The 26,266-nt window shown below is 42.5% G+C and overlaps 57 non-coding genes across 57 annotated transcripts; all 57 read right to left on the bottom strand.

Annotated features, from left to right (window-relative positions):
• Positions 1-1,327: 1,327 nt before the first annotated feature.
• Positions 1,328-1,399, bottom strand: trnae-cuc (transfer RNA glutamic acid (anticodon CUC)). Its single transcript has one exon. It is a non-coding gene; the product is annotated as a tRNA-Glu (tRNA).
• Positions 1,400-1,876: 477 nt separating this feature from the next.
• trnae-cuc (transfer RNA glutamic acid (anticodon CUC)) lies at positions 1,877-1,948 on the bottom strand. Its single transcript has one exon. It is a non-coding gene; the product is annotated as a tRNA-Glu (tRNA).
• Positions 1,949-2,069: 121 nt separating this feature from the next.
• On the bottom strand, positions 2,070-2,141 carry trnae-cuc (transfer RNA glutamic acid (anticodon CUC)). The gene has a single exon. It is a non-coding gene; the product is annotated as a tRNA-Glu (tRNA).
• A 1,219-nt stretch (positions 2,142-3,360) lies between these two features.
• trnae-cuc (transfer RNA glutamic acid (anticodon CUC)) lies at positions 3,361-3,432 on the bottom strand. The gene has a single exon. It is a non-coding gene; the product is annotated as a tRNA-Glu (tRNA).
• A 106-nt stretch (positions 3,433-3,538) lies between these two features.
• trnae-uuc (transfer RNA glutamic acid (anticodon UUC)) lies at positions 3,539-3,610 on the bottom strand. Its single transcript has one exon. It is a non-coding gene; the product is annotated as a tRNA-Glu (tRNA).
• Positions 3,611-4,473: 863 nt separating this feature from the next.
• trnae-cuc (transfer RNA glutamic acid (anticodon CUC)) lies at positions 4,474-4,545 on the bottom strand. The gene has a single exon. It is a non-coding gene; the product is annotated as a tRNA-Glu (tRNA).
• A 477-nt stretch (positions 4,546-5,022) lies between these two features.
• On the bottom strand, positions 5,023-5,094 carry trnae-cuc (transfer RNA glutamic acid (anticodon CUC)). The gene has a single exon. It is a non-coding gene; the product is annotated as a tRNA-Glu (tRNA).
• Positions 5,095-5,571: 477 nt separating this feature from the next.
• Positions 5,572-5,643, bottom strand: trnae-cuc (transfer RNA glutamic acid (anticodon CUC)). The gene has a single exon. It is a non-coding gene; the product is annotated as a tRNA-Glu (tRNA).
• A 477-nt stretch (positions 5,644-6,120) lies between these two features.
• trnae-uuc (transfer RNA glutamic acid (anticodon UUC)) lies at positions 6,121-6,192 on the bottom strand. The gene has a single exon. It is a non-coding gene; the product is annotated as a tRNA-Glu (tRNA).
• Positions 6,193-6,491: 299 nt separating this feature from the next.
• Positions 6,492-6,563, bottom strand: trnae-cuc (transfer RNA glutamic acid (anticodon CUC)). The gene has a single exon. It is a non-coding gene; the product is annotated as a tRNA-Glu (tRNA).
• Positions 6,564-6,669: 106 nt separating this feature from the next.
• Positions 6,670-6,741, bottom strand: trnae-uuc (transfer RNA glutamic acid (anticodon UUC)). The gene has a single exon. It is a non-coding gene; the product is annotated as a tRNA-Glu (tRNA).
• A 121-nt stretch (positions 6,742-6,862) lies between these two features.
• trnae-cuc (transfer RNA glutamic acid (anticodon CUC)) lies at positions 6,863-6,934 on the bottom strand. Its single transcript has one exon. It is a non-coding gene; the product is annotated as a tRNA-Glu (tRNA).
• A 314-nt stretch (positions 6,935-7,248) lies between these two features.
• Positions 7,249-7,320, bottom strand: trnae-uuc (transfer RNA glutamic acid (anticodon UUC)). Its single transcript has one exon. It is a non-coding gene; the product is annotated as a tRNA-Glu (tRNA).
• A 1,397-nt stretch (positions 7,321-8,717) lies between these two features.
• trnae-cuc (transfer RNA glutamic acid (anticodon CUC)) lies at positions 8,718-8,789 on the bottom strand. The gene has a single exon. It is a non-coding gene; the product is annotated as a tRNA-Glu (tRNA).
• A 477-nt stretch (positions 8,790-9,266) lies between these two features.
• On the bottom strand, positions 9,267-9,338 carry trnae-cuc (transfer RNA glutamic acid (anticodon CUC)). Its single transcript has one exon. It is a non-coding gene; the product is annotated as a tRNA-Glu (tRNA).
• Positions 9,339-9,459: 121 nt separating this feature from the next.
• trnae-cuc (transfer RNA glutamic acid (anticodon CUC)) lies at positions 9,460-9,531 on the bottom strand. Its single transcript has one exon. It is a non-coding gene; the product is annotated as a tRNA-Glu (tRNA).
• Positions 9,532-9,830: 299 nt separating this feature from the next.
• trnae-cuc (transfer RNA glutamic acid (anticodon CUC)) lies at positions 9,831-9,902 on the bottom strand. The gene has a single exon. It is a non-coding gene; the product is annotated as a tRNA-Glu (tRNA).
• Positions 9,903-10,023: 121 nt separating this feature from the next.
• Positions 10,024-10,095, bottom strand: trnae-cuc (transfer RNA glutamic acid (anticodon CUC)). The gene has a single exon. It is a non-coding gene; the product is annotated as a tRNA-Glu (tRNA).
• Positions 10,096-10,379: 284 nt separating this feature from the next.
• trnae-uuc (transfer RNA glutamic acid (anticodon UUC)) lies at positions 10,380-10,451 on the bottom strand. The gene has a single exon. It is a non-coding gene; the product is annotated as a tRNA-Glu (tRNA).
• A 670-nt stretch (positions 10,452-11,121) lies between these two features.
• On the bottom strand, positions 11,122-11,193 carry trnae-cuc (transfer RNA glutamic acid (anticodon CUC)). Its single transcript has one exon. It is a non-coding gene; the product is annotated as a tRNA-Glu (tRNA).
• Positions 11,194-11,314: 121 nt separating this feature from the next.
• Positions 11,315-11,386, bottom strand: trnae-cuc (transfer RNA glutamic acid (anticodon CUC)). The gene has a single exon. It is a non-coding gene; the product is annotated as a tRNA-Glu (tRNA).
• A 284-nt stretch (positions 11,387-11,670) lies between these two features.
• Positions 11,671-11,742, bottom strand: trnae-uuc (transfer RNA glutamic acid (anticodon UUC)). The gene has a single exon. It is a non-coding gene; the product is annotated as a tRNA-Glu (tRNA).
• A 121-nt stretch (positions 11,743-11,863) lies between these two features.
• Positions 11,864-11,935, bottom strand: trnae-cuc (transfer RNA glutamic acid (anticodon CUC)). Its single transcript has one exon. It is a non-coding gene; the product is annotated as a tRNA-Glu (tRNA).
• A 121-nt stretch (positions 11,936-12,056) lies between these two features.
• On the bottom strand, positions 12,057-12,128 carry trnae-cuc (transfer RNA glutamic acid (anticodon CUC)). The gene has a single exon. It is a non-coding gene; the product is annotated as a tRNA-Glu (tRNA).
• A 106-nt stretch (positions 12,129-12,234) lies between these two features.
• trnae-uuc (transfer RNA glutamic acid (anticodon UUC)) lies at positions 12,235-12,306 on the bottom strand. Its single transcript has one exon. It is a non-coding gene; the product is annotated as a tRNA-Glu (tRNA).
• A 670-nt stretch (positions 12,307-12,976) lies between these two features.
• trnae-cuc (transfer RNA glutamic acid (anticodon CUC)) lies at positions 12,977-13,048 on the bottom strand. Its single transcript has one exon. It is a non-coding gene; the product is annotated as a tRNA-Glu (tRNA).
• A 121-nt stretch (positions 13,049-13,169) lies between these two features.
• Positions 13,170-13,241, bottom strand: trnae-cuc (transfer RNA glutamic acid (anticodon CUC)). The gene has a single exon. It is a non-coding gene; the product is annotated as a tRNA-Glu (tRNA).
• Positions 13,242-13,525: 284 nt separating this feature from the next.
• On the bottom strand, positions 13,526-13,597 carry trnae-uuc (transfer RNA glutamic acid (anticodon UUC)). Its single transcript has one exon. It is a non-coding gene; the product is annotated as a tRNA-Glu (tRNA).
• A 121-nt stretch (positions 13,598-13,718) lies between these two features.
• On the bottom strand, positions 13,719-13,790 carry trnae-cuc (transfer RNA glutamic acid (anticodon CUC)). The gene has a single exon. It is a non-coding gene; the product is annotated as a tRNA-Glu (tRNA).
• A 121-nt stretch (positions 13,791-13,911) lies between these two features.
• trnae-cuc (transfer RNA glutamic acid (anticodon CUC)) lies at positions 13,912-13,983 on the bottom strand. Its single transcript has one exon. It is a non-coding gene; the product is annotated as a tRNA-Glu (tRNA).
• A 121-nt stretch (positions 13,984-14,104) lies between these two features.
• On the bottom strand, positions 14,105-14,176 carry trnae-uuc (transfer RNA glutamic acid (anticodon UUC)). Its single transcript has one exon. It is a non-coding gene; the product is annotated as a tRNA-Glu (tRNA).
• A 106-nt stretch (positions 14,177-14,282) lies between these two features.
• trnae-uuc (transfer RNA glutamic acid (anticodon UUC)) lies at positions 14,283-14,354 on the bottom strand. The gene has a single exon. It is a non-coding gene; the product is annotated as a tRNA-Glu (tRNA).
• A 299-nt stretch (positions 14,355-14,653) lies between these two features.
• trnae-uuc (transfer RNA glutamic acid (anticodon UUC)) lies at positions 14,654-14,725 on the bottom strand. The gene has a single exon. It is a non-coding gene; the product is annotated as a tRNA-Glu (tRNA).
• A 685-nt stretch (positions 14,726-15,410) lies between these two features.
• Positions 15,411-15,482, bottom strand: trnae-cuc (transfer RNA glutamic acid (anticodon CUC)). Its single transcript has one exon. It is a non-coding gene; the product is annotated as a tRNA-Glu (tRNA).
• A 284-nt stretch (positions 15,483-15,766) lies between these two features.
• trnae-uuc (transfer RNA glutamic acid (anticodon UUC)) lies at positions 15,767-15,838 on the bottom strand. The gene has a single exon. It is a non-coding gene; the product is annotated as a tRNA-Glu (tRNA).
• Positions 15,839-16,137: 299 nt separating this feature from the next.
• On the bottom strand, positions 16,138-16,209 carry trnae-cuc (transfer RNA glutamic acid (anticodon CUC)). Its single transcript has one exon. It is a non-coding gene; the product is annotated as a tRNA-Glu (tRNA).
• Positions 16,210-16,330: 121 nt separating this feature from the next.
• Positions 16,331-16,402, bottom strand: trnae-cuc (transfer RNA glutamic acid (anticodon CUC)). Its single transcript has one exon. It is a non-coding gene; the product is annotated as a tRNA-Glu (tRNA).
• A 284-nt stretch (positions 16,403-16,686) lies between these two features.
• On the bottom strand, positions 16,687-16,758 carry trnae-uuc (transfer RNA glutamic acid (anticodon UUC)). Its single transcript has one exon. It is a non-coding gene; the product is annotated as a tRNA-Glu (tRNA).
• A 685-nt stretch (positions 16,759-17,443) lies between these two features.
• On the bottom strand, positions 17,444-17,515 carry trnae-cuc (transfer RNA glutamic acid (anticodon CUC)). The gene has a single exon. It is a non-coding gene; the product is annotated as a tRNA-Glu (tRNA).
• A 284-nt stretch (positions 17,516-17,799) lies between these two features.
• Positions 17,800-17,871, bottom strand: trnae-uuc (transfer RNA glutamic acid (anticodon UUC)). Its single transcript has one exon. It is a non-coding gene; the product is annotated as a tRNA-Glu (tRNA).
• A 299-nt stretch (positions 17,872-18,170) lies between these two features.
• Positions 18,171-18,242, bottom strand: trnae-cuc (transfer RNA glutamic acid (anticodon CUC)). Its single transcript has one exon. It is a non-coding gene; the product is annotated as a tRNA-Glu (tRNA).
• A 121-nt stretch (positions 18,243-18,363) lies between these two features.
• On the bottom strand, positions 18,364-18,435 carry trnae-cuc (transfer RNA glutamic acid (anticodon CUC)). The gene has a single exon. It is a non-coding gene; the product is annotated as a tRNA-Glu (tRNA).
• Positions 18,436-18,719: 284 nt separating this feature from the next.
• trnae-uuc (transfer RNA glutamic acid (anticodon UUC)) lies at positions 18,720-18,791 on the bottom strand. The gene has a single exon. It is a non-coding gene; the product is annotated as a tRNA-Glu (tRNA).
• A 314-nt stretch (positions 18,792-19,105) lies between these two features.
• trnae-cuc (transfer RNA glutamic acid (anticodon CUC)) lies at positions 19,106-19,177 on the bottom strand. The gene has a single exon. It is a non-coding gene; the product is annotated as a tRNA-Glu (tRNA).
• A 284-nt stretch (positions 19,178-19,461) lies between these two features.
• trnae-uuc (transfer RNA glutamic acid (anticodon UUC)) lies at positions 19,462-19,533 on the bottom strand. The gene has a single exon. It is a non-coding gene; the product is annotated as a tRNA-Glu (tRNA).
• Positions 19,534-19,832: 299 nt separating this feature from the next.
• On the bottom strand, positions 19,833-19,904 carry trnae-cuc (transfer RNA glutamic acid (anticodon CUC)). Its single transcript has one exon. It is a non-coding gene; the product is annotated as a tRNA-Glu (tRNA).
• Positions 19,905-20,025: 121 nt separating this feature from the next.
• Positions 20,026-20,097, bottom strand: trnae-cuc (transfer RNA glutamic acid (anticodon CUC)). Its single transcript has one exon. It is a non-coding gene; the product is annotated as a tRNA-Glu (tRNA).
• Positions 20,098-20,381: 284 nt separating this feature from the next.
• trnae-uuc (transfer RNA glutamic acid (anticodon UUC)) lies at positions 20,382-20,453 on the bottom strand. Its single transcript has one exon. It is a non-coding gene; the product is annotated as a tRNA-Glu (tRNA).
• Positions 20,454-21,138: 685 nt separating this feature from the next.
• On the bottom strand, positions 21,139-21,210 carry trnae-cuc (transfer RNA glutamic acid (anticodon CUC)). Its single transcript has one exon. It is a non-coding gene; the product is annotated as a tRNA-Glu (tRNA).
• Positions 21,211-21,494: 284 nt separating this feature from the next.
• Positions 21,495-21,566, bottom strand: trnae-uuc (transfer RNA glutamic acid (anticodon UUC)). Its single transcript has one exon. It is a non-coding gene; the product is annotated as a tRNA-Glu (tRNA).
• Positions 21,567-21,865: 299 nt separating this feature from the next.
• Positions 21,866-21,937, bottom strand: trnae-cuc (transfer RNA glutamic acid (anticodon CUC)). The gene has a single exon. It is a non-coding gene; the product is annotated as a tRNA-Glu (tRNA).
• A 121-nt stretch (positions 21,938-22,058) lies between these two features.
• Positions 22,059-22,130, bottom strand: trnae-cuc (transfer RNA glutamic acid (anticodon CUC)). Its single transcript has one exon. It is a non-coding gene; the product is annotated as a tRNA-Glu (tRNA).
• A 284-nt stretch (positions 22,131-22,414) lies between these two features.
• Positions 22,415-22,486, bottom strand: trnae-uuc (transfer RNA glutamic acid (anticodon UUC)). Its single transcript has one exon. It is a non-coding gene; the product is annotated as a tRNA-Glu (tRNA).
• Positions 22,487-22,963: 477 nt separating this feature from the next.
• Positions 22,964-23,035, bottom strand: trnae-uuc (transfer RNA glutamic acid (anticodon UUC)). The gene has a single exon. It is a non-coding gene; the product is annotated as a tRNA-Glu (tRNA).
• Positions 23,036-23,883: 848 nt separating this feature from the next.
• Positions 23,884-23,955, bottom strand: trnae-cuc (transfer RNA glutamic acid (anticodon CUC)). Its single transcript has one exon. It is a non-coding gene; the product is annotated as a tRNA-Glu (tRNA).
• A 1,412-nt stretch (positions 23,956-25,367) lies between these two features.
• Positions 25,368-25,439, bottom strand: trnae-cuc (transfer RNA glutamic acid (anticodon CUC)). The gene has a single exon. It is a non-coding gene; the product is annotated as a tRNA-Glu (tRNA).
• Positions 25,440-25,723: 284 nt separating this feature from the next.
• trnae-uuc (transfer RNA glutamic acid (anticodon UUC)) lies at positions 25,724-25,795 on the bottom strand. Its single transcript has one exon. It is a non-coding gene; the product is annotated as a tRNA-Glu (tRNA).
• Between the last annotated feature and the right edge of the window lie 471 nt (positions 25,796-26,266).

The raw sequence follows: 26,266 nt of genomic DNA, 5'->3' as shown, positions 1-26,266 counted from the left end.
AAAGTTGGATCTGGAATTCCAAACTCTAAATCTCATTTCCCTGACTGGGAATTGAACTCGGGCCGCGGCCGTGAAAGCACCAAATCCTAGCCACTAGACCATCAGGGACACAATTATGCAAATGGAGTCATAGTTTAAGTCGAATGCTTTAAAAACATCTGTAGTTTGGCTTGAATTAAAATTTAGAGCTTCAATTCCCCAACTAGGAATTTAACACTTTATGTCTGATTTCCCTGACCGGGAATTGAACCCTGGCCGCGGCGGTGAGAGCGCCGAATCCTAGCCACTAGACCATCAGGGACATGATTATGCTAATGAAGTATTAATTTAAGTCGAAAACTTTAAAAACATCTGCAGTTTTGCTTGAATTAAAAGTTGGATCTGGAATTCCAAACTCTAAATCTCATTTCCCTGACCGGAAATTGAACCCGGCCCGCGGCGGTGAAAGCGCCAAATCCTAGCCACTAGACCATCTGGGACACAATTATGCAAATGAAGTCATAATTTGAGTCGAATACTTTAAAAACATCTGCAGTTTGGCTTGAATTAAAAGTTGGATCTGGAATTCCAAACTCTAAATCTCATTTCCCTGACCGGGAATTGAGCCCTGGCCGCGGCGGTGAAAGCGCCAAATCCTAGCCACTAGACCATCAGGGACACAATTATGCAAATGAAGTCATAGTTTACGTCGAATACTTTAAAAACATCTGCAGTTTGGCTTGAATTAAAAGTTAAAGCTTGAATTCCCTGACCAGGAATTTAACACTTTATATATGATTTCCCTGACCGGGAATTGAACCCGGGCCGCAGCGGTGAGAGCGCCGAATCCTAGCCACTAGACCATCAGTGACACAATTATGCAAATGAAGTCTTAGTTTAAGTCGAAAACTTTAAAAACATCTGTAGTTTGGCTTGAATCAAAAGTTGGATCTGGAATTCCAAACTCTAAATCTCATTTTCGTGACCGGGAATTTAACCCGGGCCGCGGCGGTGAAAGCGCCAAATCCTAGCCACTAGACCATCAGGGACATGATTATGCTAATGAAGTCTTAGTTTAAGTCGAAAACTTTAAAAACATCTGCAGTTTGGCTTGAATTAAAAGTTGGATCTGGAATTCCAAACTCTAAGTCTCATTTCCCTGACCGGGAATTGAACCTGGGCCGCAGCGGTGAAAGCGCCAAATCCTAGTCACTAGACCATCAGGGACACAATTATGCAAATGAAGTCATAGTTCATGTCGAATGCTTTAAAAACATCTGCAGTTTGGCTTGAATTAAAATTTAGAGCTTCAATTCCCCGACTAGGAATTTAACATTTTATATCTGATTTCCCTGACCGGGAATTGAACCCGGGCCGCGGCGGTGAGAGCGCCGAATCCTAGCCACTAGACCATCAGGGACACAATTATGCAAATGAAGTCATAGTTTGAGTCAAATAATTTAAAAACATCTGTAGTTTGGCTTGAATCAAAAGTTGGATCTGGAATTCCAAACTCTAAATTTCATTTTCGTGACCGGGAATTTAACCCGGGCCGCGGCGGTGAAAACGCCAAATCCTAGCCACTAGACCATCAGGGACATGATTATGCTAATGAAGTCTTAGTTTAAGTCGAAAACTTTAAAAACATCTGCAGTTTGGCTTGAATTAAAAGTTGGATCTGGAATTCCAAACTCTAAGTCTCATTTCCCTGACCGGGAATTGAACCTGGGCCGCAGCGGTGAAAGCGCCAAATCCTAGTCACTAGACCATCAGGGACACAATTATGCAAATTAAGTCATAGTTCATGTCGAATGCTTTAAAAACATCTGCAGTTTGGCTTGAATTAAAATTTAGAGCTTCAATTCCCCGACTAGGAATTTAACATTTTATATCTGATTTCCCTGACCGGGAATTGAACCCGGGCCGCGGCGATGAGAGCGCCGAATCCTAGCCACTAGACCATCAGGGACACAATTATGCAAATGAAGTCATAGTTTGAGTCAAATAATTTAAAAACATCTGCAGTTTGGCTTGAATTAAAAGTTAAAGCTGGAATTTCCTGACCAGGAATTTACCACTTTATATCTGATTTCCCTGACCGGGAATTGAACCCGGGCCGCGGCGGTGAGAGCGCCGAATCCTAGCCACTAGACCATCAGGGACATGATTATGCTAATGAAGTATTAATTTAAGTCGAAAACTTTAAAAACATCTGCAGTTTTGCTTGAATTAAAAGTTGGATCTGGAATTCCAAACTCTAAATCTCATTTCCATGACCGGGAATTTAACCCGGGCCGCGGCGGTGAGAGCGCCGAATCCTAGCCACTAGACCATCAGGGACAGAATTATGCAAATGAAGTCATAGTTCATGTCGAATGCTTTAAAAACATCTGTAGTTTGGCTTGAATTAAAATTTAGAGCTTCAATTCCCCGACTAGGAATTTAACATTTTATATCTGATTTCACTGACCGGGAATTGAACCCGGGCCGCGGCGGTGAGAGCGCCGAATCCTAGCCACTAGACCATCAGGGACACAATTATGCAAATGAAGTCATAGTTCATGTCGAATGCTTTAAAAACATCTGTAGTTTGGCTTGAATTAAAATTTAGAGCTTCAATTCCACGACTAGGAATTTAACATTTTATATCTGATTTCCCTGACCGGGAATTGAACCCGGGCCGCAGCGGTGAGAGCGCCGAATCCTAGCCACTAGACCATCTGGGACACAATTATGCAAATGAAGTCATAATTTGAGTCGAAAACTTTAAAAACATCTGCAGTTTGGCTTGTATTAAAAGTTGGATCTGGAATTGCAAACTCTAAATCTCATTTCCCTGACCGGGAATTGAACTCGGGCCGCGGCTGTGAAAGCGCCAAATCCTAGCCACTAGACCATCAGGGACACAATTATGCAAATGAAGTCTTAGTTTAAGTCGAAAACTTTAAAAACATCTGTAGTTTGGCTTGAATCAAAAGTTGGATCTGGAATTCCAAACTCTAAATCTCATTTTCGTGACCGGGAATTTAACCCGGGCCGCGGCGGTGAAAGCGCCAAATCCTAGCCACTAGACCATCAGGGACATGATTATGCTAATGAAGTCTTAGTTTAAGTCGAAAACTTTAAAAACATCTGCAGTTTGGCTTGAATTAAAAGTTGGATCTGGAATTCCAAACTCTAAGTCTCATTTCCCTGACCGGGAATTGAACCTGGGCCGCAGCGGTGAAAGCGCCAAATCCTAGTCACTAGACCATCAGGGACACAATTATGCAAATGAAGTCATAGTTCATGTCGAATGCTTTAAAAACATCTGCAGTTTGGCTTGAATTAAAATTTAGAGCTTCAATTCCCCGACTAGGAATTTAACATTTTATATCTGATTTCCCTGACCGGGAATTGAACCCGGGCCGCGGCGGTGAGAGCGCCGAATCCTAGCCACTAGACCATCAGGGACACAATTATGCAAATGAAGTCTTAGTTTAAGTCGAAAACTTTAAAAACATCTGCAGTTTGGCTTGTATTAAAAGTTGGATCTGGAATTGCAAACTCTAAATCTCATTTCCCTGACCGGGAATTGAACTCGGGCCGCGGCGGTGAAAGCGCCAAATCCTAGCCACTAGACCATCAGGGACACATTTATGCAAATGGAGTCATAGTTTAAGTCGAATGCTTTAAAAACATCTGTAGTTTGGCTTGAATTAAAATTTAGAGCTTCAATTCCCCGACTAGGAATTTAACACTTTATATCTGATTTCCCTGACCGGGAATTGAACCCGGGCCGCGGCAGTGAGAGCGCCGAATCCTAGCCACTAGACCATCAGGGACATGATTATGCTAATGAAGTCTTAGTTTAAGTCGAATGCTTTAAAAACATCTGCAGTTTGGCTTGAATTAAAAGTTAAAGCTGGAATTCCCTGACCAGGAATTTAACAATTTATATCTGATTTCCCTGACCGGGAATTGAACGCGGGCCGCGGCGGTGAAAGCGCCAAATCCTAGCCACTAGACCATCTGGGACACAATTATGCAAATGAAGTCATAATTTGAGTCGAAAACTTTAAAAACATCTGCAGTTTGGCTTGAATCAAAAGTTGGATCTGGAATTCCAAACTCTAAATCTCATTTTCGTGACCGGGAATTTAACCCGGGCCGCGGCGGTGAAAGCGCCAAATCCTAGCCACTAGACCATCAGGGACATGATTATGCTAATGAAGTCTTAGTTTAAGTCGAAAACTTTAAAAACATCTGCAGTTTGGCTTGAATTAAAAGTTGGATCTGGAATTCCAAACTCTAAGTCTCATTTCCCTGACCGGGAATTGAACCTGGGCCGCAGCGGTGAAAGCGCCAAATCCTAGTCACTAGACCATCAGGGACACAATTATGCAAATGAAGTCATAGTTCATGTCGAATGCTTTAAAAACATCTGCAGTTTGGCTTGAATTAAAATTTAGAGCTTCAATTCCCCGATTAGGAATTTAACATTTTATATCTGATTTCCCTGACCGGGAATTGAACCCGGGCCGCGGCGGTGAGAGCGCCGAATCCTAGCCACTAGACCATCAGGGACACAATTATGCAAATGAAGTCATAGTTTGAGTCAAATAATTTAAAAACATCTGTAGTTTGGCTTGAATCAAAAGTTGGATCTGGAATTCCAAACTCTAAATCTCATTTTCGTGACCGGGAATTTAACCCGGGCCGCGGCGGTGAAAACGCCAAATCCTAGCCACTAGACCATCAGGGACATGATTATGCTAATGAAGTCTTAGTTTAAGTCGAAAACTTTAAAAACATCTGCAGTTTGGCTTGAATTAAAAGTTGGATCTGGAATTCCAAACTCTAAGTCTCATTTCCCTGACCGGGAATTGAACCTGGGCCGCAGCGGTGAAAGCGCCAAATCCTAGTCACTAGACCATCAGGGACACAATTATGCAAATGAAGTCATAGTTCATGTCGAATGCTTTAAAAACATCTGCAGTTTGGCTTGAATTAAAATTTAGAGCTTCAATTCCCCGACTAGGAATTTAACATTTTATATCTGATTTCCCTGACCGGGAATTGAACCCGGGCCGCGGCGGTGAGAGCGCCGAATCCTAGCCACTAGACCATCAGGGACACAATTATGCAAATGAAGTCATAGTTTGAGTCAAATAATTTAAAAACATCTGTAGTTTGGCTTGAATCAAAAGTTGGATCTGGAATTCCAAACTCTAAATCTCATTTTCGTGACCGGGAATTTAACCCGGGCCGCGGCGGTGAAAACGCCAAATCCTAGCCACTAGACCATCAGGGACATGATTATGCTAATGAAGTCTTAGTTTAAGTCGAAAACTTTAAAAACATCTGCAGTTTGGCTTGAATTAAAAGTTGGATCTGGAATTCCAAACTCTAAGTCTCATTTCCCTGACCGGGAATTGAACCTGGGCCGCAGCGGTGAAAGCGCCAAATCCTAGTCACTAGACCATCAGGGACACAATTATGCAAATTAAGTCATAGTTCATGTCGAATGCTTTAAAAACATCTGCAGTTTGGCTTGAATTAAAATTTAGAGCTTCAATTCCCCGACTAGGAATTTAACATTTTATATCTGATTTCCCTGACCGGGAATTGAACCCGGGCCGCGGCGGTGAGAGCGCCGAATCCTAGCCACTAGACCATCAGGGACACAATTATGCAAATGAAGTCATAGTTTGAGTCAAATAATTTAAAAACATCTGCAGTTTGGCTTGAATTAAAAGTTAAAGCCGGAATTTCCTGACCAGGAATTTACCACTTTATATCTGATTTCCCTGACCGGGAATTGAACCCGGGCCGCGGCGGGGAGAGCGCCGAATCCTAGCCACTAGACCATCAGGGACATGATTATGCTAATGAAGTATTAATTTAAGTCGAAAACTTTAAAAACATCTGCAGTTTTGCTTGAATTAAAAGTTGGATCTGGAATTCCAAACTCTAAATCTCATTTCCCTGACCGGAAATTGAACCCGGGCCGCGGCGGTGAAAGCGCCAAATCCTAGCCACTAGACCATCTGGGACACAATTATGCAAATGAAGTCATAATTTGACTCGAATACTTTAAAAACATCTGCAGTTTGGCTTGAATTAAAAGTTGGATCTGGAATTCCAAACTCTAAATCTCATTTCCCTGACCGGGAATTGAACCCGGGCCGCGGCGGTGAAAGCGCCAAATCCTAGCCACTAGACCATCAGGGACACAATTATGCAAATGAAGTCTTAGTTTAAGTCGAAAACTTTAAAAACATCTGCAGTTTGGCTTGAATTAAAAGTTGGATCTGGAATTCCAAACTCTAAGTCTCATTTCCCTGACCGGGAATTGAACCTGGGCCGCAGCGGTGAAAGCGCCAAATCCTAGTCACTAGACCATCAGGGACACAATTATGCAAATGAAGTCATAGTTCATGTCGAATGCTTTAAAAACATCTGCAGTTTGGCTTGAATTAAAATTTAGAGCTTCAATTCCCCGACTAGGAATTTAACATTTTATATCTGATTTCCCTGACCGGGAATTGAACCCGGGCCGCGGCGGTGAGAGCGCCGAATCCTAGCCACTAGACCATCAGGGACACAATTATGCAAATGAAGTCTTAGTTTAAGTCGAAAACTTTAAAAACATCTGCAGTTTGGCTTGTATTAAAAGTTGGATCTGGAATTGCAAACTCTAAATCTCATTTCCCTGACCGGGAATTGAACTCGGGCCGCGGCGGTGAAAGCGCCAAATCCTAGCCACTAGACCATCAGGGACACATTTATGCAAATGGAGTCATAGTTTAAGTCGAATGCTTTAAAAACATCTGTAGTTTGGCTTGAATTAAAATTTAGAGCTTCAATTCCCCGACTAGGAATTTAACACTTTATATCTGATTTCCCTGACCGGGAATTGAACCCGGGCCGCGGCGGTGAGAGCGCCGAATCCTAGCCACTAGACCATCAGGGACATGATTATGCTAATGAAGTCTTAGTTTAAGTCGAATGCTTTAAAAACATCTGCAGTTTGGCTTGAATTAAAAGTTAAAGCTGGAATTCCCTGACCAGGAATTTAACAATTTATATCTGATTTCCCTGACCGGGAATTGAACGCGGGCCGCGGCGGTGAAAGCGCCAAATCCTAGCCACTAGACCATCTGGGACACAATTATGCAAATGAAGTCATAATTTGAGTCGAAAACTTTAAAAACATCTGCAGTTTGGCTTGAATTAAAAGTTAAAGCTGTAATTCCCAGACCAGGAATTTAACACTTTATATCTGATTTCCCTGACCGGGAATTGAACCCGGGCCGCGGCGGCGAAAGCGCCAAATCCTAGCCACTAGACCATCAGGGACATGATTATGCTAATGAAGTCTTAGTTTAAGTCGAAAACTTTAAAAACATCTGCAGTTTTGCTTGAATTAAAAGTTGGATCTGGAATTCCAAACTCTAAATCTCATTTCCCTGACTGGGAATTGAACTCGGGCCGCGGCCGTGAAAGCACCAAATCCTAGCCACTAGACCATCAGGGACACAATTATGCAAATGGAGTCATAGTTTAAGTCGAATGCTTTAAAAACATCTGTAGTTTGGCTTGAATTAAAATTTAGAGCTTCAATTCCCCAACTAGGAATTTAACACTTTATGTCTGATTTCCCTGACCGGGAATTGAACCCTGGCCGCGGCGGTGAGAGCGCCGAATCCTAGCCACTAGACCATCAGGGACATGATTATGCTAATGAAGTATTAATTTAAGTCGAAAACTTTAAAAACATCTGCAGTTTTGCTTGAATTAAAAGTTGGATCTGGAATTCCAAACTCTAAATCTCATTTCCCTGACCGGAAATTGAACCCGGCCCGCGGCGGTGAAAGCGCCAAATCCTAGCCACTAGACCATCTGGGACACAATTATGCAAATGAAGTCATAATTTGAGTCGAATACTTTAAAAACATCTGCAGTTTGGCTTGAATTAAAAGTTGGATCTGGAATTCCAAACTCTAAATCTCATTTCCCTGACCGGGAATTGAGCCCTGGCCGCGGCGGTGAAAGCGCCAAATCCTAGCCACTAGACCATCAGGGACACAATTATGCAAATGAAGTCATAGTTTACGTCGAATACTTTAAAAACATCTGCAGTTTGGCTTGAATTAAAAGTTAAAGCTTGAATTCCCTGACCAGGAATTTAACACTTTATATATGATTTCCCTGACCGGGAATTGAACCCGGGCCGCAGCGGTGAGAGCGCCGAATCCTAGCCACTAGACCATCAGTGACACAATTATGCAAATGAAGTCTTAGTTTAAGTCGAAAACTTTAAAAACATCTGTAGTTTGGCTTGAATCAAAAGTTGGATCTGGAATTCCAAACTCTAAATCTCATTTTCGTGACCGGGAATTTAACCCGGGCCGCGGCGGTGAAAGCGCCAAATCCTAGCCACTAGACCATCAGGGACATGATTATGCTAATGAAGTCTTAGTTTAAGTCGAAAACTTTAAAAACATCTGCAGTTTGGCTTGAATTAAAAGTTGGATCTGGAATTCCAAACTCTAAGTCTCATTTCCCTGACCGGGAATTGAACCTGGGCCGCAGCGGTGAAAGCGCCAAATCCTAGTCACTAGACCATCAGGGACACAATTATGCAAATGAAGTCATAGTTCATGTCGAATGCTTTAAAAACATCTGCAGTTTGGCTTGAATTAAAATTTAGAGCTTCAATTCCCCGACTAGGAATTTAACATTTTATATCTGATTTCCCTGACCGGGAATTGAACCCGGGCCGCGGCGGTGAGAGCGCCGAATCCTAGCCACTAGACCATCAGGGACACAATTATGCAAATGAAGTCATAGTTTGAGTCAAATAATTTAAAAACATCTGTAGTTTGGCTTGAATCAAAAGTTGGATCTGGAATTCCAAACTCTAAATCTCATTTTCGTGACCGGGAATTTAACCCGGGCCGCGGCGGTGAAAACGCCAAATCCTAGCCACTAGACCATCAGGGACATGATTATGCTAATGAAGTCTTAGTTTAAGTCGAAAACTTTAAAAACATCTGCAGTTTGGCTTGAATTAAAAGTTGGATCTGGAATTCCAAACTCTAAGTCTCATTTCCCTGACCGGGAATTGAACCTGGGCCGCAGCGGTGAAAGCGCCAAATCCTAGTCACTAGACCATCAGGGACACAATTATGCAAATTAAGTCATAGTTCATGTCGAATGCTTTAAAAACATCTGCTGTTTGGCTTGAATTAAAATTTAGAGCTTCAATTCCCCGACTAGGAATTTAACATTTTATATCTGATTTCCCTGACCGGGAATTGAACCCGGGCCGCGGCGGTGAGAGCGCCGAATCCTAGCCACTAGACCATCAGGGACACAATTATGCAAATGAAGTCATAGTTTGAGTCAAATAATTTAAAAACATCTGCAGTTTGGCTTGAATTAAAAGTTAAAGCTGGAATTTCCTGACCAGGAATTTACCACTTTATATCAGATTTCCCTGACCGGGAATTGAACCCGGGCCACGGCGGTGAGAGCGCCGAATCCTAGCCACTAGACCATCAGGGACATGATTATGCTAATGAAGTATTAATTTAAGTCGAAAACTTTAAAAACATCTGCAGTTTTGCTTGAATTAAAAGTTGGATCTGGAATTCCAAACTCTAAATCTCATTTCCATGACCGGGAATTTAACCCGGGCCGCGGCGGTGAGAGCGCCGAATCCTAGCCACTAGACCATCAGGGACAGAATTATGCAAATGAAGTCATAGTTCATGTCGAATGCTTTAAAAACATCTGTAGTTTGGCTTGAATTAAAATTTAGAGCTTCAATTCCCCGACTAGGAATTTAACATTTTATATCTGATTTCCCTGACCGGGAATTGAACCCGGGCCGCGGCGGTGAGAGCGCCGAATCCTAGCCACTAGACCATCAGGGACACAATTATGCAAATGAAGTCATAGTTTGAGTCAAATAATTTAAAAACATCTGCAGTTTGGCTTGAATTAAAAGTTAAAGCTGGAATTTCCTGACCAGGAATTTACCACTTTATATCTGATTTCCCTGACCGGGAATTGAACCCGGGCCGCGGCGGTGAGAGCGCCGAATCCTAGCCACTAGACCATCAGGGACATGATTATGCTAATGAAGTATTAATTTAAGTCGAAAACTTTAAAAACATCTGCAGTTTTGCTTGAATTAAAAGTTGGATCTGGAATTCCAAACTCTAAATCTCATTTCCCTGACCGGAAATTGAACCCGGGCCGCGGCGGTGAAAGCGCCAAATCCTAGCCACTAGACCATCTGGGACACAATTATGCAAATGAAGTCATAATTTGAGTCGAATACTTTAAAAACATCTGCAGTTTGGCTTGAATTAAAAGTTGGATCTGGAATTCCAAACTCTAAATCTCATTTCCCTGACCGGGAATTGAACCCGGGCCGCGGCGGTGAAAGCGCCAAATCCTAGCCACTAGACCATCAGGGACACAATTATGCAAATGAAGTCATAGTTTACGTCGAATACTTTAAAAACATCTGAAGTTTGGCTTGAATTAAAAGTTAAAGCTTGAATTCCCTGACCAGGAATATAACACTTTATATATGATTTCCCTGACCGGGAATTGAACCCAGGCCGCAGCGGTGAGAGCGCCGAATCCTAGCCACTAGACCATCAGTGACACAATTATGCAAATGAAGTCTTAGTTTAAGTCGAAAACTTTAAAAACATCTGTAGTTTGGCTTGAATCAAAAGTTGGATCTGGAATTCCAAACTCTAAATCTCATTTCCGTGACCGGGAATTTAACCCGGGCCGCGGCGGTGAAAGCGCCAAATCCTAGCCACTAGACCATCAGGGACATGATTATGCTAATGAAGTCTTAGTTTAAGTCGAAAACTTTAAAAACATCTGCAGTTTGGCTTGAATTAAAAGTTGGATCTGGAATTCCAAACTCTAAATCTCATTTCCGTGACCGGGAATTTAACCCGGGCCGCGGCGGTGAGAGCGCCGAATCCTAGCCACTAGACCATCAGGGACAGAATTATGCAAATGAAGTCATAGTTCATGTCGAATGCTTTAAAAACATCTGTAGTTTGGCTTGAATTAAAATTTAGAGCTTCAATTCCCCGACTAGGAATTTAACATTTTATATCTGATTTCCCTGACCGGGAATTGAACCCGGGCCGCGGCGGTGAGAGCGCCGAATCCTAGCCACTAGACCATCAGGGACACAATTATGCAAATGAAGTCATAGTTTGAATCAAATAATTTAAAAACATCTGCAGTTTGGCTTGAATTAAAAGTTAAAGCTGGAATTTCCTGACCAGGAATTTACCACTTTATATCTGATTTCCCTGACCGGGAATTGAACCCGGGCCGCGGCGGTGAGAGCGCCGAATCCTAGCCACTAGACCATCAGGGACATGATTATGCTAATGAAGTATTAATTTAAGTCGAAAACTTTAAAAACATCTGCAGTTTTGCTTGAATTAAAAGTTGGATCTGGAATTCCAAACTCTAAATCTCATTTCCCTGACCGGAAATTGAACCCGGGCCGCGGCGGTGAAAGCGCCAAATCCTAGCCACTAGACCATCTGGGACACAATTATGCAAATGAAGTCATAATTTGAGTCGAATACTTTAAAAACATCTGCAGTTTGGCTTGAATTAAAAGTTGGATCTGGAATTCCAAACTCTAAATCTCATTTCCCTGACCGGGAATTGAACCCGGGCCGCGGCGGTGAAAGCGCCAAATCCTAGCCACTAGACCATCAGGGACACAATTATGCGAATGAAGTCATAGTTTACGTCGAATACTTTAAAAACATCTGCAGTTTGGCTTGAATTAAAAGTTAAAGCTTGAATTCCCTGACCAGGAATTTAACACTTTATATCTGATTTCCCTGACCGGGAATTGAACCCGGGCCGCGGCGGTGAGAGCGCCGAATCCTAGCCACTAGACCATCAGGGACACAATTATGCAAATGAAGTCATAGTTCATGTCGAATGCTTTAAAAACATCTGTAGTTTGGCTTGAATTAAAATTTAGAGTTACAATTCCCCGACTAGGAATTTAACATTTTATATCTGATTTCCCTGACCGGGAATTGAACCCGGGCCGCGGCGGTGAGAGCGCCGAATCCTAGCCACTAGACCATCAGGGACACAATTATGCAAATGAAGTCATAGTTTGAGTCGAATACTTTAAAAACATCTGCAGTTTGGCTTGAATTAAAAGTTGGATCTGGAATTCCAAACTCTAAATCTCATTTCCCTGACCGGGAATTGAACCCGGGCCGCGGCGGTGAAAGCGCCAAATCCTAGCCACTAGACCATCAGGGACACAATTATGCAAATGAAGTCATAGTTTATGTCGAATACTTTAAAAACATCTGAAGTTTGGCTTGAATTAAAAGTTAAAGCTTGAATTCCCTGACCAGGAATATAACACTTTATATATGATTTCCCTGACCGGGAATTGAACCCAGGCCGCAGCGGTGAGAGCGCCGAATCCTAGCCACTAGACCATCAGTGACACAATTATGCAAATGAAGTCTTAGTTTAAGTCGAAAACTTTAAAAACATCTGTAGTTTGGCTTGAATCAAAAGTTGGATCTGGAATTCCAAACTCTAAATCTCATTTCCGTGACCGGGAATTTAACCCGGGCCGCGGCGGTGAAAGCGCCAAATCCTAGCCACTAGACCATCAGGGACATGATTATGCTAATGAAGTCTTAGTTTAAGTCGAAAACTTTAAAAACATCTGCAGTTTGGCTTGAATTAAAAGTTGGATCTGGAATTCCAAACTCTAAATCTCATTTCCGTGACCGGGAATTTAACCCGGGCCGCGGCGGTGAGAGCGCCGAATCCTAGCCACTAGACCATCAGGGACAGAATTATGCAAATGAAGTCATAGTTCATGTCGAATGCTTTAAAAACATCTGTAGTTTGGCTTGAATTAAAATTTAGAGCTTCAATTCCCCGACTAGGAATTTAACATTTTATATCTGATTTCCCTGACCGGGAATTGAACCCGGGCCGCGGCGGTGAGAGCGCCGAATCCTAGCCACTAGACCATCAGGGACACAATTATGCAAATGAAGTCATAGTTTGAATCAAATAATTTAAAAACATCTGCAGTTTGGCTTGAATTAAAAGTTAAAGCTGGAATTTCCTGACCAGGAATTTACCACTTTATATCTGATTTCCCTGACCGGGAATTGAACCCGGGCCGCGGCGGTGAGAGCGCCGAATCCTAGCCACTAGACCATCAGGGACATGATTATGCTAATGAAGTATTAATTTAAGTCGAAAACTTTAAAAACATCTGCAGTTTTGCTTGAATTAAAAGTTGGATCTGGAATTCCAAACTCTAAATCTCATTTCCCTGACCGGAAATTGAACCCGGGCCGCGGCGGTGAAAGCGCCAAATCCTAGCCACTAGACCATCTGGGACACAATTATGCAAATGAAGTCATAATTTGAGTCGAATACTTTAAAAACATCTGCAGTTTGGCTTGAATTAAAAGTTGGATCTGGAATTCCAAACTCTAAATCTCATTTCCCTGACCGGGAATTGAACCCGGGCCGCGGCGGTGAAAGCGCCAAATCCTAGCCACTAGACCATCAGGGACACAATTATGCAAATGAAGTCATAGTTTACGTCGAATACTTTAAAAACATCTGCAGTTTGGCTTGAATTAAAAGTTAAAGCTTGAATTCCCTGACCAGGAATTTAACACTTTATATCTGATTTCCCTGACCGGGAATTGAACCCGGGCCGCGGCGGTGAGAGCGCCGAATCCTAGCCACTAGACCATCAGGGACACAATTATGCAAATGAAGTCATAGTTCATGTCGAATGCTTTAAAAACATCTGTAGTTTGGCTTGAATTAAAATTTAGAGTTACAATTCCCCGACTAGGAATTTAACATTTTATATCTGATTTCCCTGACCGGGAATTGAACCCGGGCCGCGGCGGTGAGAGCGCCGAATCCTAGCCACTAGACCATCAGGGACACAATTATGCAAATGAAGTCATAGTTTGAGTCAAATAATTTAAAAACATCTGCAGTTTGGCTTGAATTAAAAGTTAAAGCTGGAATTTCCTGACCAGGAATTTACTACTTTATATCTGATTTCCCTGACCGGGAATTTAACCCGGGCCGCGGCGGTGAAAGCGCCAAATCCTAGCCACTAGACCATCAGGGACATGATTATGCTAATGAAGTCATAATTTGAGTCGAATACTTTAAAAACATCTGCAGTTTGGCTTGAATTAAAAGTTGGATCTGGAATTCCAAACTCTAAATCTCATTTCCCTGACCGGGAATTGAACCCGGGCCGCGGCGGTGAAAGCGCCAAATCCTAGCCACTAGACCATCAGGGACACAATTATGCAAATGAAGTCATAGTTTACGTCGAATACTTTAAAAACATCTGCAGTTTGGCTTGAATTAAAAGTTAAAGCTTGAATTCCCTGACCAGGAATTTAACACTTTATATATGATTTCCCTGACCGGGAATTGAACCCGGGCCGCAGCGGTGAGAGCGCCGAATCCTAGCCACTGGACCATCAGTGACACAATTATGCAAATGAAGTCTTAGTTTAAGTCGAAAACTTTAAAAACATCTGTAGTTTGGCTTGAATTAAAAGTTGGATCTGGAATTCCAAACTCTAAATCTCATTTCCCTGACCGGGAATTGAACCCGGGCCGCGGCGGTGAAAGCGCCAAATCCTAGCCACTAGACCATCAGGGACACAATTATGCAAATGAAGTCATAGTTTACGTCGAATACTTTAAAAACATCTGCAGTTTGGCTTGAATTAAAAGTTAAAGCTTGAATTCCCTGACCAGGAATTTAACACTTTATATATGATTTTCCTGACCGGGAATTGAACCCGGGCCGCAGCAGTGAGAGCGCCGAATCCTAGCCACTAGACCATCAGTGACACAATTATGCAAATGAAGTCTTAGTTTAAGTCGAAAACTTTAAAAACATCTGTAGTTTGGCTTGAATCAAAAGTTGGATCTGGAATTCCAAACTCTAAATCTCATTTCCGTGACCGGGAATTTAACCCGGGCCGCGGCGGTGAGAGCGCCAAATCCTAGCCACTAGACCATCAGGGACAGAATTATGCAAATGAAGTCATAGTTCATGTCGAATGCTTTAAAAACATCTGTAGTTTGACTTGAATTAAAATTTAGAGCTTCAATTCCCCGACTAGGAATTTAACATTTTATATCTGATTTCCCTGACCGGGAATTGAACCCGGGCCGCGGCGGTGAGAGCGCCAAATCCTAGCCACTAGACCATCAGGGACACAATTATGCAAATGGAGTCATAGTTTAAGTCGAATGCTTTAAAAACATCTGTAGTTTGGCTTGAATTAAAATTTAGAGCTTCAATTCCCCGACTAGGAATTTAACACTTTATGTCTGATTTCCCTGACCGGGAATTGAACCCGGGCCGCGGCGGTGAGAGCGCCGAATCCTAGCCACTAGACCATCAGGGACATGATTATGCTAATGAAGTATTAATTTAAGTCGAAAACTTTAAAAACATCTGCAGTTTTGCTTGAATTAAAAGTTGGATCTGGAATTCCAAACTCTAAATCTCATTTCCCTGACCGGAAATTGAACCCGGCCCGCGGCGGTGAAAGCGCCAAATCCTAGCCACTAGACCATCTGGGACACAATTATGCAAATGAAGTCATAATTTGAGTCGAATACTTTAAAAACATCTGCAGTTTGGCTTGAATTAAAAGTTGGATCTGGAATTCCAAACTCTAAATCTCATTTCCCTGACCGGGAATTGAACCCGGGCCGCGGCAGTGAAAGCGCCAAATCCTAGCCACTAGACCATCAGGGACATGATTATGCTAATGAAGTCTTAGTTTAAGTCGAAAACTTTAAAAACATCTGCAGTTTGGCTTGAATTAAAAGTTGGATCTGGAATTCCAAACTCTAAATCTCATTTCCCTGACCGGGAATTGAACCTGGGCCGCACCGGTGAAAGCGCCAAATCCTAGTCACTAGACCATCAGGGACACAATTATGCAAATGAAGTCATAGTTCATGTCGAATGCTTTAAAAACATCTGTAGTTTGGCTTGAATTAAAATTTAGAGCTTCAATTCCCCGACTAGGAATTTAACATTTTATATCTGATTTCCCTGACCGGGAATTGAACCCGGGCCGCGGCGGTGAGAGCGCCGAATCCTAGCCACTAGACCATCAGGGACACAATTATGCAAATGGAGTCATAGTTTAAGTCGAATGCTTTAAAAACATCTGTAGTTTGGCTTGAATTAAAATTTAGAGCTTCAATTCCCCGACTAGGAATTTACCACTTTATGTCTGATTTCCCTGACCGGGAATTGAACCCGGGCCGCGGCGGTGAGAGCGCCGAATCCTAGCCACTAGACCATCAGGGACATGATTATGCTAATGAAGTATTAATTTAAGTCGAAAACTTTAAAAACATCTGCAGTTTTGCTTGAATTAAAAGTTGGATCTGGAATTCCAAACTCTAAATCTCATTTCCCTGACCGGAAATTGAACCCGGCCCGCGGCGGTGAAAGCGCCAAATCCTAGCCACTAGACCATCTGGGACACAATTATGCAAATGAAGTCATAATTTGAGTCGAATACTTTAAAAACATCTGCAGTTTGGCTTGAATTAAAAGTTGGATCTGGAATTCCAAACTCTAAATCTCATTTCCCTGACCGGGAATTGAACCCGGGCCGCGGCGGTGAAAGCGCCAAATCCTAGCCACTAGACCATCAGGGACACAATTATGCAAATGAAGTCATAGTTTACGTCGAATACTTTAAAAACATCTGCAGTTTGGCTTGAATTAAAAGTTAAAGCTTGAATTCCCTGACCAGGAATTTAACACTTTATATATGATTTTCCTGACCGGGAATTGAACCCGGGCCGCAGCAGTGAGAGCGCCGAATCCTAGCCACTAGACCATCAGTGACACAATTATGCAAATGAAGTCTTAGTTTAAGTCGAAAACTTTAAAAACATCTGTAGTTTGGCTTGAATCAAAAGTTGGATCTGGAATTCCAAACTCTAAATCTCATTTCCGTGACCGGGAATTTAACCCGGGCCGCGGCGGTGAGAGCGCCAAATCCTAGCCACTAGACCATCAGGGACAGAATTATGCAAATGAAGTCATAGTTCATGTCGAATGCTTTAAAAACATCTGTAGTTTGGCTTGAATTAAAATTTAGAGCTTCAATTCCCCGACTAGGAATTTAACATTTTATATCTGATTTCCCTGACCGGGAATTGAACCCGGGCCGCGGCGGTGAGAGCGCCAAATCCTAGCCACTAGACCATCAGGGACACAATTATGCAAATGGAGTCATAGTTTAAGTCGAATGCTTTAAAAACATCTGTAGTTTGGCTTGAATTAAAATTTAGAGCTTCAATTCCCCGACTAGGAATTTAACACTTTATGTCTGATTTCCCTGACCGGGAATTGAACCCGGGCCGCGGCGGTGAGAGCGCCGAATCCTAGCCACTAGACCATCAGGGACATGATTATGCTAATGAAGTATTAATTTAAGTCGAAAACTTTAAAAACATCTGCAGTTTTGCTTGAATTAAAAGTTGGATCTGGAATTCCAAACTCTAAATCTCATTTCCCTGACCGGAAATTGAACCCGGCCCGCGGCGGTGAAAGCGCCAAATCCTAGCCACTAGACCATCTGGGACACAATTATGCAAATGAAGTCATAATTTGAGTCGAATACTTTAAAAACATCTGCAGTTTGGCTTGAATTAAAAGTTGGATCTGGAATTCCAAACTCTAAATCTCATTTCCCTGACCGGGAATTGAACCCGGGCCGCGGCAGTGAAAGCGCCAAATCCTAGCCACTAGACCATCAGGGACATGATTATGCTAATGAAGTCTTAGTTTAAGTCGAAAACTTTAAAAACATCTGCAGTTTGGCTTGAATTAAAAGTTGGATCTGGAATTCCAAACTCTAAGTCTCATTTCCCTGACCGGGAATTGAACCTGGGCCGCAGCGGTGAAAGCGCCAAATCCTAGTCACTAGACCATCAGGGACACAATTATGCAAATGAAGTCATAGTTCATGTCGAATGCTTTAAAAACATCTGTAGTTTGGCTTGAATTAAAATTTAGAGCTTCAATTCCCCGACTAGGAATTTAACATTTTATATCTGATTTCCCTGACCGGGAATTGAACCCGGGCCGCGGCGGTGAGAGCGCCGAATCCTAGCCACTAGACCATCAGGGACACAATTATGCAAATGGAGTCATAGTTTAAGTCGAATGCTTTAAAAACATCTGTAGTTTGGCTTGAATTAAAATTTAGAGCTTCAATTCCCCGACTAGGAATTTAACACTTTATGTCTGATTTCCCTGACCGGGAATTGAACCCGGGCCGCGGCGGTGAGAGCGCCGAATCCTAGCCACTAGACCATCAGGGACATGATTATGCTAATGAAGTATTAATTTAAGTCGAAAACTTTAAAAACATCTGCAGTTTTGCTTGAATTAAAAGTTGGATCTGGAATTCCAAACTCTAAATCTCATTTCCCTGACCGGAAATTGAACCCGGCCCGCGGCGGTGAAAGCGCCAAATCCTAGCCACTAGACCATCTGGGACACAATTATGCAAATGAAGTCATAATTTGAGTCGAATACTTTAAAAACATCTGCAGTTTGGCTTGAATTAAAAGTTGGATCTGGAATTCCAAACTCTAAATCTCATTTCCCTGACCGGGAATTGAACCCGGGCCGCGGCGGTGAAAGCGCCAAATCCTAGCCACTAGACCATCAGGGACACAATTATGCAAACGAAGTCATAGTTTACGTCGAATACTTTAAAAACATCTGCAGTTTGGCTTGAATTAAAAGTTAAAGCTTGAATTCCCTGACCAGGAATTTAACACTTTATATATGATTTCCCTGACCGGGAATTGAACCCGGGCCGCAGCGGTGAGAGCGCCGAATCCTAGCCACTAGACCATCAGTGACACAATTATGCAAATGAAGTCTTAGTTTAAGTCGAATGCTTTAAAAACATCTGTAGTTTGGCTTGAATTAAAATTTAGAGCTTCAATTCCCCGACTAGGAATTTAACACTTTATGTCTGATTTCCCTGACCGGGAATTGAACCCGGGCCGCGGCGGTGAGAGCGCCGAATCCTAGCCACTAGACCATCAGGGACATGATTATGCTAATGAAGTATTAATTTAAGTCGAAAACTTTAAAAACATCTGCAGTTTTGCTTGAATTAAAAGTTGGATCTGGAATTCCAAACTCTAAATCTCATTTCCCTGACCGGAAATTGAACCCGGCCCGCGGCGGTGAAAGCGCCAAATCCTAGCCACTAGACCATCTGGGACACAATTATGCAAATGAAGTCATAATTTGAGTCGAATACTTTAAAAACATCTGCAGTTTGGCTTGAATTAAAAGTTGGATCTGGAATTCCAAACTCTAAATCTCATTTCCCTGACCGGGAATTGAACCCGGGCCGCGGCAGTGAAAGCGCCAAATCCTAGCCACTAGACCATCAGGGACATGATTATGCTAATGAAGTCTTAGTTTAAGTCGAAAACTTTAAAAACATCTGCAGTTTGGCTTGAATTAAAAGTTGGATCTGGAATTCCAAACTCTAAATCTCATTTCCCTGACCGGGAATTGAACCTGGGCCGCACCGGTGAAAGCGCCAAATCCTAGTCACTAGACCATCAGGGACACAATTATGCAAATGAAGTCATAGTTCATGTCGAATGCTTTAAAAACATCTGTAGTTTGGCTTGAATTAAAATTTAGAGCTTCAATTCCCCGACTAGGAATTTAACATTTTATATCTGATTTCCCTGACCGGGAATTGAACCCGGGCCGCGGCGGTGAGAGCGCCGAATCCTAGCCACTAGACCATCAGGGACACAATTATGCAAATGGAGTCATAGTTTAAGTCGAATGCTTTAAAAACATCTGTAGTTTGGCTTGAATTAAAATTTAGAGCTTCAATTCCCCGACTAGGAATTTACCACTTTATGTCTGATTTCCCTGACCGGGAATTGAACCCGGGCCGCGGCGGTGAGAGCGCCGAATCCTAGCCACTAGACCATCAGGGACATGATTATGCTAATGAAGTATTAATTTAAGTCGAAAACTTTAAAAACATCTGCAGTTTTGCTTGAATTAAAAGTTGGATCTGGAATTCCAAACTCTAAATCTCATTTCCCTGACCGGAAATTGAACCCGGCCCGCGGCGGTGAAAGCGCCAAATCCTAGCCACTAGACCATCTGGGACACAATTATGCAAATGAAGTCATAATTTGAGTCGAATACTTTAAAAACATCTGCAGTTTGGCTTGAATTAAAAGTTGGATCTGGAATTCCAAACTCTAAATCTCATTTCCCTGACCGGGAATTGAACCCGGGCCGCGGCGGTGAAAGCGCCAAATCCTAGCCACTAGACCATCAGGGACACAATTATGCAAATGAAGTCATAGTTTACGTCGAATACTTTAAAAACATCTGCAGTTTGGCTTGAATTAAAAGTTAAAGCTTGAATTCCCTGACCAGGAATTTAACACTTTATATATGATTTTCCTGACCGGGAATTGAACCCGGGCCGCAGCAGTGAGAGCGCCGAATCCTAGCCACTAGACCATCAGTGACACAATTATGCAAATGAAGTCTTAGTTTAAGTCGAAAACTTTAAAAACATCTGTAGTTTGGCTTGAATCAAAAGTTGGATCTGGAATTCCAAACTCTAAATCTCATTTCCGTGACCGGGAATTTAACCCGGGCCGCGGCGGTGAGAGCGCCAAATCCTAGCCACTAGACCATCAGGGACAGAATTATGCAAATGAAGTCATAGTTCATGTCGAATGCTTTAAAAACATCTGTAGTTTGGCTTGAATTAAAATTTAGAGCTTCAATTCCCCGACTAGGAATTTAACATTTTATATCTGATTTCCCTGACCGGGAATTGAACCCGGGCCGCGGCGGTGAGAGCGCCAAATCCTAGCCACTAGACCATCAGGGACACAATTATGCAAATGGAGTCATAGTTTAAGTCGAATGCTTTAAAAACATCTGTAGTTTGGCTTGAATTAAAATTTAGAGCTTCAATTCCCCGACTAGGAATTTAACACTTTATGTCTGATTTCCCTGACCGGGAATTGAACCCGGGCCGCGGCGGTGAGAGCGCCGAATCCTAGCCACTAGACCATCAGGGACATGATTATGCTAATGAAGTATTAATTTAAGTCGAAAACTTTAAAAACATCTGCAGTTTTGCTTGAATTAAAAGTTGGATCTGGAATTCCAAACTCTAAATCTCATTTCCCTGACCGGAAATTGAACCCGGCCCGCGGCGGTGAAAGCGCCAAATCCTAGCCACTAGACCATCTGGGACACAATTATGCAAATGAAGTCATAATTTGAGTCGAATACTTTAAAAACATCTGCAGTTTGGCTTGAATTAAAAGTTGGATCTGGAATTCCAAACTCTAAATCTCATTTCCCTGACCGGGAATTGAACCCGGGCCGCGGCAGTGAAAGCGCCAAATCCTAGCCACTAGACCATCAGGGACATGATTATGCTAATGAAGTCTTAGTTTAAGTCGAAAACTTTAAAAACATCTGCAGTTTGGCTTGAATTAAAAGTTGGATCTGGAATTCCAAACTCTAAGTCTCATTTCCCTGACCGGGAATTGAACCTGGGCCGCAGCGGTGAAAGCGCCAAATCCTAGTCACTAGACCATCAGGGACACAATTATGCAAATGAAGTCATAGTTCATGTCGAATGCTTTAAAAACATCTGTAGTTTGGCTTGAATTAAAATTTAGAGCTTCAATTCCCCGACTAGGAATTTAACATTTTATATCTGATTTCCCTGACCGGGAATTGAACCCGGGCCGCGGCGGTGAGAGCGCCGAATCCTAGCCACTAGACCATCAGGGACACAATTATGCAAATGGAGTCATAGTTTAAGTCGAATGCTTTAAAAACATCTGTAGTTTGGCTTGAATTAAAATTTAGAGCTTCAATTCCCCGACTAGGAATTTAACACTTTATGTCTGATTTCCCTGACCGGGAATTGAACCCGGGCCGCGGCGGTGAGAGCGCCGAATCCTAGCCACTAGACCATCAGGGACATGATTATGCTAATGAAGTATTAATTTAAGTCGAAAACTTTAAAAACATCTGCAGTTTTGCTTGAATTAAAAGTTGGATCTGGAATTCCAAACTCTAAATCTCATTTCCCTGACCGGAAATTGAACCCGGCCCGCGGCGGTGAAAGCGCCAAATCCTAGCCACTAGACCATCTGGGACACAATTATGCAAATGAAGTCATAATTTGAGTCGAATACTTTAAAAACATCTGCAGTTTGGCTTGAATTAAAAGTTGGATCTGGAATTCCAAACTCTAAATCTCATTTCCCTGACCGGGAATTGAACCCGGGCCGCGGCGGTGAAAGCGCCAAATCCTAGCCACTAGACCATCAGGGACACAATTATGCAAACGAAGTCATAGTTTACGTCGAATACTTTAAAAACATCTGCAGTTTGGCTTGAATTAAAAGTTAAAGCTTGAATTCCCTGACCAGGAATTTAACACTTTATATATGATTTCCCTGACCGGGAATTGAACCCGGGCCGCAGCGGTGAGAGCGCCGAATCCTAGCCACTAGACCATCAGTGACACAATTATGCAAATGAAGTCTTAGTTTAAGTCGAAAACTTTAAAAACATCTGTAGTTTGGCTTGAATCAAAAGTTGGATCTGGAATTCCAAACTCTAAATCTCATTTCCCTGACCGGAAATTGAACCCGGCCCGCGGCGGTGAAAGCGCCAAATCCTAGCCACTAGACCATCTGGGACACAATTATGCAAATGAAGTCATAATTTGAGTCGAATACTTTAAAAACATCTGCAGTTTGGCTTGAATTAAAAGTTGGATCTGGAATTCCAAACTCTAAATCTCATTTCCCTGACCGGGAATTGAACCCGGGCCGCGGCGGTGAAAGCGCCAAATCCTAGCCACTAGACCATCAGGGACACAATTATGCAAACGAAGTCATAGTTTACGTCGAATACTTTAAAAACATCTGCAGTTTGGCTTGAATTAAAAGTTAAAGCTTGAATTCCCTGACCAGGAATTTAACACTTTATATATGATTTCCCTGACCGGGAATTGAACCCGGGCCGCAGCGGTGAGAGCGCCGAATCCTAGCCACTAGACCATCAGTGACACAATTATGCAAATGAAGTCTTAGTTTAAGTCGAAAACTTTAAAAACATCTGTAGTTTGGCTTGAATCAAAAGTTGGATCTGGAATTCCAAACTCTAAATCTCATTTCCGTGACCGGGAATTTAACCCGGGCCGCGGCGGTGAAACCGCCAAATCCTAGCCACTAGACCATCAGGGACACAATTATGCAAATGAAGTCATAGTTTACGTCGAATACTTTAAAAACATCTGTAGTTTGGCTTGAATCAAAAGTTAAAGCTTGAATTCCAAACTCTGAATCTCATTTCCGTGACCGGGAATTTAACCCGGGCCGCGGCGGTGAAAGCGCCAAATCCTAGCCACTAGACCATCAGGGACATGATTATGCTAATAAAGTCTTAGTTTAAGTCGAAAACTTTAAAAACATCTGCAGTTTGGCTTGAATTAAAAGTTGGATCTGGAATTCCAAACTCTAAGTCTCATTTCCCTGACCGGGAATTGAACCTGGGCCGCAGCGGTGAAAGCGCCAAATCCTAGTCACTAGACCATCAGGGACACAATTATGCAAATGAAGTCATAGTTCATGTCGAATGCTTTAAAAACATCTGTAGTTTGGCTTGAATTAAAATTTAGAGCTTCAATTCCCCGACTAGGAATTTAACATTTTATATCTGATTTCCCTGACCGGGAATTGAACCCGGGCCGCGGCGGTGAGAGCGCCGAATCCTAGCCACTAGACCATCAGGGACACAATTATGCAAATGAAGTCATAGTTTGAGTCAAATAATTTAAAAACATCTGCAGTTTGGCTTGAATTAAAAGTTAAAGCCGGAATTTCCTGACCAGGAATTTACCACTTTATGTCTGATTTCCCTGACCAGGAATTGAACCCGGGCCGCGGCGGGGAGAGCGCCGAATCCTAGCCACTAGACCATCAGGGACATGATTATGCTAATGAAGTATTAATTTAAGTCGAAAACTTTAAAAACATCTGCAGTTTTGCTTGAATTAAAAGTTGGATCTGGAATTCCAAACTCTAAATCTCATTTCCCTGACCGGAAATTGAACCCGGGCCGCGGCGGTGAAAGCGCCAAATCCTAGCCACTAGACCATCTGGGACACAATTATGCAAATGAAGTCATAATTTGAGTCGAATACTTTAAAAACATCTGCAGTTTGGCTTGAATTAAAAGTTGGATCTGGAATTCCAAACTCTAAATTTCATTTCCCTGACCGGAAATTGAACCCGGGCCGCGGCGGTGAAAGCGCCAAATCCTAGCCACTAGACCATCTGGGACACAATTATGCAAATGAAGTCATAATTTGAGTCGAATACTTTAAAAACATCTGCAGTTTGGCTTGAATTAAAAGTTGGATCTGGAATTCCAAACTCTAAATTTCATTTCCCTGACCGGGAATTGAACCCTGGCCGCGGCGGTGAAAGCGCCAAATCCGAGCCACTAGACCATCAGGGACACAATTATGCAAATGAAGTCATAGTTTACGTCGAATACTTTAAAAACATCTGCAGTTTGGCTTGAATTAAAAGTTAAAGCTTGAATTCCCTGACCAGGAATTTAACACTTTATATATGATTTTCCTGACCGGGAATTGAACCCGGGCCGCAGCAGTGAGAGCGCCGAATCCTAGCCACTAGACCATCAGTGACACAATTATGCAAATGAAGTCTTAGTTTAAGTCGAAAACTTTAAAAACATCTGTAGTTTGGCTTGAATCAAAAGTTGGATCTGGAATTCCAAACTCTAAATCTCATTTCCGTGACCGGGAATTTAACCCGGGCCGCGGCGGTGAGAGCGCCAAATCCTAGCCACTAGACCATCAGGGACAGAATTATGCAAATGAAGTCATAGTTCATGTCGAATGCTTTAAAAACATCTGTAGTTTGGCTTGAATTAAAATTTAGAGCTTCAATTCCCCGACTAGGAATTTAACATTTTATATCTGATTTCCCTGACCGGGAATTGAACCCGGGCCGCGGCGGTGAGAGCGCCAAATCCTAGCCACTAGACCATCAGGGACACAATTATGCAAATGGAGTCATAGTTTAAGTCGAATGCTTTAAAAACATCTGTAGTTTGGCTTGAATTAAAATTTAGAGCTTCAATTCCCCGACTAGGAATTTAACACTTTATGTCTGATTTCCCTGACCGGGAATTGAACCCGGGCCGCGGCGGTGAGAGCGCCGAATCCTAGCCACTAGACCATCAGGGACATGATTATGCTAATGAAGTATTAATTTAAGTCGAAAACTTTAAAAACATCTGCAGTTTTGCTTGAATTAAAAGTTGGATCTGGAATTCCAAACTCTAAATCTCATTTCCCTGACCGGAAATTGAACCCGGCCCGCGGCGGTGAAAGCGCCAAATCCTAGCCACTAGACCATCTGGGACACAATTATGCAAATGAAGTCATAATTTGAGTCGAATACTTTAAAAACATCTGCAGTTTGGCTTGAATTAAAAGTTGGATCTGGAATTCCAAACTCTAAATCTCATTTCCCTGACCGGGAATTGAACCCGGGCCGCGGCGGTGAAAGCGCCAAATCCTAGCCACTAGACCATCAGGGACACAATTATGCAAACGAAGTCATAGTTTACGTCGAATACTTTAAAAACATCTGCAGTTTGGCTTGAATTAAAAGTTAAAGCTTGAATTCCCTGACCAGGAATTTAACACTTTATATATGATTTCCCTGACCGGGAATTGAACCCGGGCCGCAGCGGTGAGAGCGCCGAATCCTAGCCACTAGACCATCAGTGACACAATTATGCAAATGAAGTCTTAGTTTAAGTCGAAAACTTTAAAAACATCTGTAGTTTGGCTTGAATCAAAAGTTGGATCTGGAATTCCAAACTCTAAATCTCATTTCCCTGACCGGAAATTGAACCCGGCCCGCGGCGGTGAAAGCGCCAAATCCTAGCCACTAGACCATCTGGGACACAATTATGCAAATGAAGTCATAATTTGAGTCGAATACTTTAAAAACATCTGCAGTTTGGCTTGAATTAAAAGTTGGATCTGGAATTCCAAACTCTAAA

The sequence above is a fragment of the Gasterosteus aculeatus genome, chromosome 12 (assembly GCF_964276395.1).
Source record: "Gasterosteus aculeatus chromosome 12, fGasAcu3.hap1.1, whole genome shotgun sequence".
NCBI classification, from domain to species: Eukaryota; Metazoa; Chordata; class Actinopteri; order Perciformes; family Gasterosteidae; genus Gasterosteus; species Gasterosteus aculeatus.
Note: the sequence above shows the minus strand (reverse complement) of the source record. Positions and strands in the feature narration are given on the sequence as shown.